This window comes from Echinops telfairi, unplaced genomic scaffold, assembly GCF_000313985.2.
Source record: "Echinops telfairi isolate 266 unplaced genomic scaffold, ASM31398v2 ScPeMD7_28;HRSCAF=97, whole genome shotgun sequence".
Lineage (NCBI taxonomy): Eukaryota > Metazoa > Chordata > Mammalia > Afrosoricida > Tenrecidae > Echinops > Echinops telfairi.
The window spans coordinates 64,514-71,976 of record NW_022103925.1 but is presented as its reverse complement, the minus strand read 5'-3'; positions in this window follow the sequence as shown (position 1 = coordinate 71,976).

The following is a 7,463-nucleotide window of genomic DNA, read 5'->3' as shown; positions in this document are numbered from 1 at the left end:
GTGTGGGTTATGTGTGTGTAGACGTGGGCTCTGAGTGTGAGGATGTGTGGGCTCTGAGTGTGAGGACGTGTGGGTTCTGTGAGTGTGAGGATGTGTGGGTTCTATGTGTGAGGACGTGTGGGATCTGTGTGTGTGAGGACATCTGGGCTCTGAGTGTGAGGATATGTGGGTTCTATATGTGTGAGGACGTGGGCTCTGTGTGTGTGGATGTGTGGGCTGTGTGTGTGAGGACACGTGGGCCCTGTATGTGTGGATTTGTGCTTTGTGTGTGTGTATGTGTGGACTCTGTGTGTGAGGACGTGTGGGCTCTGCGTGTGTATGGACGTGTGGACTCTGAGTGTGAGGACATGCAGGCTCTGAGTGTGTGGACGTGGACTCTGTGTGAGAATATGTGGGCTCTGTGTGTGTGGATGTGTGGGTATGTGTGTGTGAGGACATGTGGGCTCTGTGTGTGTGGATGTGTGGGCTCTGTGTGTGTGGACATGGACTCTGTGTGTGAACGTGTGGGCTCTGTGTGTGGACATATGAGATTTGTGTGTGAGGGTGTGTGGCCTCTGTGTGTGTGGACGTGGCCTCTCTGTGTGTAAATGTGTGGCCTCCGTGTGTGAGGAGAGGACGCGTGGACTCTGAGTGTGTAGACATGTGGACTCTGTGTGTGGGCGTAGGCTCTGTGTGTGTGAATGTGGGCTCCTGTTGTGTCCTGAGAGAGCAGAACAGGTGGGCTTGTCTGCACAGGGAGGGCGGTGGAGTGAGTGTCAGGACAGGAGTATCTGTGATCAGTCCCCACCCCCAGGCAGCAGGCCTGTGTGGACATGAGTAGCCGCGGTGCGGCTGAGCAGGGGCAGGGGTATGACATCTTCTGGAGCTGGGGAAAGAAACGAGCCCAAGGGCAGGGGCCAGGGATGGGGGGCTGCCAGAGCAGGGCCTGCCAGGTACCCCCAGGAGAGGGAGGCCTGTCCGTGAGAGGTCAGCCTGGCTCTCGTGGCCTTTCCCCAAAGTGCAGCCTGATCCCCCCTGTGCATGTCCCCATCATGGGTCAGGGCTGCAGCAGGTACACCAGCCTCCTGTCCCCACCCCCACTCATCCATCCGTCTGTCCCTGGTGCTGAGTGTCTGTGTGACCTGGCTCCCCTGCTGCCCCACTGCATGCAGCACACACCCCGGACCCTGCTGTGACATCCAGGGTCACAGGTGTCAAGGGCAGGTGGGGCAGTGGAGCGCACACCCACACACATATCAGCCATTCTGTGGCTTCCTGCTCAAGCCTACCTCCCCTCTGCTGCAAGCACCTCACTTCCTACCTCACTCTGTCTCCCCAGGCCAGACCCACATCCAATGCTCTCTGGGGATTAGCCTGCCCTGGGGGTCTCCCCGGCCCTGCCCCTGAACCCGGTCTCTGGGTACACAACAGGTGGCAGGTGGTTAGACCTGAGGAAGGTGCAAGTGGCCAAGTCACCTTCTATAGCCCATGAGACTGTCCCAGCCCACCTGTAAAAGTTCACCCACTGCCCTTCCCTGCCCCGACCGCTGGTCACTGGGCTGGGGGTCCAGGGGCAGACAGGAGACCTGCCTGCCCATAGGGGTGCCATAGAGTTCCCTGGAGAACCTCCTTGGGAGGTCTGAGAGTCAGACCAGGAGTCCTTGCCGTGGGAGCTGTTCTGTCCTAGAGACCAGCCCAGTCTCATTTCCCACTGGGCAGGTGTGTGCACACATGTGTGCAGGGTGTATGTGAACACATGAATATATGTGTGTGTCAGCACAGGTATGCCAGAGCACATGCACACATATGCATGAGTGTTGTGAGCATGGTTGCCAGGGTGTGTATGTGAACATATCTGAGCATGGATGTGCCATGGTGTGTGTACACAGGACAGTATCAGGGTGTGTGTGAATCTGTGTGCAGATATGAGTACATGTGAAGTGTGGTTGTGCATGAGTGTGCACACATGTGGTGTTTGTGTGCACATAGGTGTGTTTGCAAGTGTACACAGCCAAACATGGGTGTGTAGGCATGTGCAAGAGTGTGCATGTGCAGGACTGGCACTTCTAGGTGTTGGTGGGCACGTGTATGAATGGAGTATGCCCACTAGTGTGGATCATTGGTTTGTACAGTCTGTGTCATGTACACGTGTATCAGCCTGTGGGCACAAGACAGTGTGAGGGGTGCCTGCATGCACACAGTGAGTGCTCTGCTCGTGTTTCAGGGTGCTTATGAGAGCGGGCACGTGTGGGCAAGCGTGCATGTTGGGTCACATCTGAGCGTTCACATGGAGTGCATTGTTCATGCCACAAGCATCTGCACAAGTGTGTGTGAAGTGTTGCACGCTTGTATGGTTATGCAGGCACGGAGATGTGCAGGTGTGAGATTTCATGTACACATTTGCACAGGCCCATGTGTGTGTGCAAGAGTGTTTGTTGAGTGTGTGCATCTGTGAGTGTGCACATATGTGTGAGTGAATGTTATGTGCGAGTGTGTGCGCTGTGGGTGTGCGCATGCCTGGGAGGACAATGTCTGTGAGTGTGCTGAGTACGTGCCCGTGCGAGCATGGTACGTGCGTGTGCACACTGGGCATGTGGGCCACTGCACTTGTGGCTCAGAATGTCTTCTCGCAGCGAGTCTAGCTCCTCTCCTTGGGGCGCTGAGCGGCCCTGCTGCAGCACGTGGCAGGGACTGTGGCTGGTCTAGGGAAGCAGCTGCAAGGCTGTGGGCCCAGCTGGCAGGCTGCAGGACACAGTCCCCCGTGCTGTGGTGCCCCTGCCTCCACTCCGTCACAAGCAACTGCTCTTTCAAATGCGCCCCGAGGTCTCCCCTTTCCCCAAAATAGCGGCTCTGCCTGGGCACACAAGGGTGCAGGTGGCCGGGGCAGGCCTGGGCGGTGGACGATGGGGCCCAGCCATTGTCTCCCAGAGGCTGCTGATGGGACATGAGGACATCTAGGGCCAGCCACTTGGGGCCGGTGTGGGGGACACTGCTCAAACCCTAACTCACCCGCGGCCCCCACCATCAGGTTCAGTCCTTCCACTCCCCACCCTCAACCACCCTCAACCAGGCACCCCACCATCCCTACCACCAGACCCAGGGCTCCTCCACCACCAACCCCCACCACCAGGCTCAGCACACCACCATCCTCCCCATCAGGCTCAGCACACCACCATCCCCCCAACCAGGCCCGGGGTGGTGATGGTGTGGGGCATTGTTTGTGGGCACCACTGTCAAGAGGCCAGGCCCTAAGGAGTGTGATCACGGCCAGCTCTTGGCCTCAGAGAGTGTGCGGGTCCAGGTTGACAGAAGATGGTCAGCACCGCCCCCCCTCTCCAACAATGAGGCCCCATCAGCTGCTAGCGGCTCAGGGGCTCTGGGAATTCTCCTGGGAGCACAGAGCTGCAGGGCTCGCACCAGAGCCCCTGCTCACCTGCTGCCCGGTGTCAGAGGCCCCAGCCTGGCCCTCAGGGAGCGGTGTGGACTGAAGGTACAGATCTCAGGGAGGAGGAGGGCAGTGCTGAGGAGGGCTGGGCAGGGGTGTGGGCAGGATGCTGGCAGGGGTGTGGGCAGGAGGCTGGCAGGGGTGGGGTGGAGTGAATGAGCTCTCTCTGGGGGTCCTCAGACCCAGCAGTGTGTCATCAGGTGCTGCTGCAGAAGTCTGGTGTTGGCACCACACAGGGGAAGGAAGTGAGGAGCAGGGAGGGTGCAGGCGGAGGAGAATGGAGCCTTGTCGGTGCACAGGCTCAGGGGCCGATGGGCCGTCACCAACTGTAACTTTGCAGAGGGGATGATTGCCATGGGTACTGGGAGGACAGGCTACTGACCTGGCCAGTGGCTGCTGAGGGGCGGGGGCACAGAACAGACATGACATCCATGCAGAAACCTGGTGCCTGTGTTGCGGAGCACTGCCTCCAGGGCTGTGGCCATGGGCTGTCTGACCCCGCAGACTACCTGACCTCCTAGACTTCCTGACCCCCTGCTTGTCTGATCTCCCCAGGGCTGTCTGACCTTCCAAGGCTATATGACACACACACCCCAGGGCTGTATGACCGACCCCCTGGCTGTCTGAACTTCCAGGGCTGTCTGACCCCACAGGGCTGTCCAATCCCCAGAGCTCCCTCCCTGCTAGAAGCCCCCACCTCCCACCCCAAGAGGGAGAATATGTAACCTGGCCAGTGAGCGGTGAAGGCCAGGTGGACCTGTCAGAGCAGGTGAGCTAGAGGAACATCGGATGGCTTGAGGGACAGGGCCCCAGGGACCCCGGGGGTCACAGGGTAAGTCTGGTTCTGAGTGTTAAGATAAGGTTTCCAGTGTGTCTCCACCAAGCAGACTAGTTAAATGGACACAAGCAAAACTTCTCGAGCTCTGGAAAGCACAGGCAAGGATCACGCTTCTCCCTTCTGGACAGACTCGCGAGTGTGGCCAGGGGAGGAGAGGCAGGCTGGGCTCACTGACACTGCTTTTGCTCTGAGACTTTACGTCATCGTGAGTTGAGACGTCCCAGGGAGGTTCCTCTTTATCTACACGTGCTGGTCCCGCAGCTGTGGTCGCCAGCCCCCAAGATAGCCCTGCATGATGCCCACCTCTGGATAGGCCCACCCTGTGTGGTCTCTGGGCGTCCCTGGCTCCGTAAATCTTCAAGACAATGGAATATGACTGCCTCTGTCAGGGCATGTCCGTCTCCTCCCCACTCCACTCCCCTCTGCTCCTTCTCTTTCTTTGCCGCCTCTACCTCCTCCTCCTCCCCTTCTCCTCGTTCTTCAACTCCTCTTCCTCATTCTCTCCTTCTTCCTCATTCTCTCCCTCTCCCCCGCTCCCTCCTCCTCCTCCTCCTCCTCGCTGGACTGAGCCAGCTGCCCTCGGCAAACAGCCACATGGAAAGGAATTGCCGCAGCGAAGAACAGAGCCTTTTTCCAACAGTGCGTTGGGAACAGAGCGCCTCTGACTCCAGTCCAGCGCTCCGTGGCCTTGTTGTTTACGAATGCCTTTGGTGCAGCTCGGGCTTCTTCCCTGAGCACCACTGGCTCTGGGTCACGTGCTAACTCTTGAATGGTGGCTTATTGGCCCGTTCTATTTGACACAGCGACTCTGGGCATTCTTTCCATCTTCTTTTGATGTGTGTGATCATTTGGCCATAGAATCCTTCAGTATCGCAGCTTGAGGCTAGAATGCGTTCCTTCCGTTTCTTCAGCTCCAGCGAAGTGTGGGGGGTGCTTTCTTCCTCCCTGGTTTCTAAGTCCAGGCCTCGGCACCTTTCACGACAGTGCTTTGTCTTCCCAAGCTGCCCTTTGACATTTTCCGCTCGGCTGTTTTACTTCACTGTCTCTTCTGTTTGCTTTAACTACTCTGTGTTCGGCAGTGCGTTCAGAGCCTCTCCAACATCCCTCTCTTCACCTCCGGCGTGCGGACATGCTCATGCAGCTCACCAGATCCTCGGCCACTGGCGTGCCAGACATCAAACCTGCTCCTGAGACGGTCTCGAGATCCCCGTGTAATGAAATTATGGACTGGTGCTAATTTTCTTGAACTTCAGCCTGGACTTATGCATGAAGCTGGAGGGTCTGTTCCAGTCGGCCCCTCGCCTCCTTTTGCGGCTAACGCTGAGCTGCTCCTGCATCGGTTTCTTCCCGAAGACGTAGCCTATTTGATTCTTGTGTGTTCTGTCTGGTGAGGGCCATCTGTACAGTCACCACTTACGTTGTTGAAAATGGTGCTTGCGATGAAGACAGTGTTTGTTGTGAGGCACTGTAGCGTCAGCTCCAACCCATCGCAACCCCGTGCCCCACAGAGCTGAACACCGTAGAGTCCTGTGCTCGCCATTGCTCCTGTGCCTGAGCCCGTTGGTGCAGCCCTGTGTCCATCCATCTCCTGGAGGGTCTGCCTCTTTTCTGCTGCCCCTCCACTGTACCAGACATGCCAACATCGTCCAGGGACTGGTCTCTCCTAACAAAGTGTCCAAAGTACCTGAGACAAATCCCCCCATCCTTGCCTCTAAGGAGCACTGTGGTCACCCTTCTTTCAGACAGACGGTTTGTCCTTTCAGCAGTCCCTGATAGGCTCAACATTTGCCAGTGGTGAGGAAGTGGAAGCATTCTACAACAACTTCGGATGGTGATGGGTCACACATGCCGTCAAGAGGCATTGGTAAGCCCTGGTGATTGGAATGCAAGAGTGGGAAACAGAGGAGGGTTCAGTAGTTGGAAAATAGGGCCTCTTTGTTTCCCCGCTTAGAGATTAAAATTGGCAATGTCTGCTTAATCAATTTCAGATGGAAGGAGTTGATAGAATTCCTATCACCACTAACTTTAGTGGAATAATAGTTACAGTCACCGGACTTCCTTGTAGGTGCACAGATAGCACCCTATCACAGACAGCGAGGTCCTTCAAGGAAGATCTTGAGATGTTCTCTTTGCCAAGACGGTGAGCCACTCCTCTCGCCTCTGTCATTTCCAGCCTCGGGAACCTCACCAGTGCCTGCTTCCCTGGGCGGTGCTAGTCCACGTTTAGCTCACTAACGCCTGGGGTGCTGACCTTTGCACGCTGCACTACATTCCTGACAACTTCCAGCTTTCCCAGATTCAGAACTGCCACACTCCACGTTCTCCTTACTCCCGGATTTTGTCTTATTTGGGGTCCTGCCCTATCAGTGAATGAAGGTCTAGAAGCTTGGCTCCTTCCATCCACACCACAATGGTCGACTCTGCTGTGAGGAGGCAGCTCCTCGACAGCTGCGTTTGGGGTGCCTTCCCACCTAAGGACCCACCCTAGCACCCAACCTGATGTATTCCACTGCTGTGCATAAGGCTACCGGGGCCAAGCCCTCTGGCATGGACAGCCGGCTCCTTCCTCCCTCTTTCCCTAGTCTGGAAGCCCACTGGAACCTGGTCACCATGGGTGGCCCTGCTGGTATTTGAAATACTGATGACATCGCTTCCAGTAGCATGCAAGCCATCACAGTACAACAGTCTGACACCCAAGTGTTGGGTTCGTGGACCTAGCTAAGGAAATTTCCTGCAGTAATTTCCAGCAAGAATATTTAAGGAACCACCTGGATTCTTCTTGCTGCTTACAGTAAGATGTGGGACCGAAGGAACGAGTTAAACTTACAGTAAGATGTGGCACAGAAGGAAAGAGTTAAACTTACAGGAAAATGTAGGAGTGATGTCCCTCACTGACCCATAGCACTATGGGGGACAACACTGGAGACACAGTGCTAGAATTGGGCCAAATCTGACCCCACCACACCGAGGCAAAACACTAAGGGCGTGCAACAGAACAGCAAGGGGAACAGAGCAACGAAGTCCTCAGGCAATACCAAAAGTAGACTTTGGAGCCAGGGCGTGGCACCCCATCAGGCTCAACCAGAAAACACTCCTAAAGGTCAACAAACAGATCTTGAACTATTTACAGGATTGTCTCTTTTTTTGTCGTTGGTTTTGTTGTTGTTGTTTTCTTTTGTTTCTTTGTTTTGCTCTGTCTTG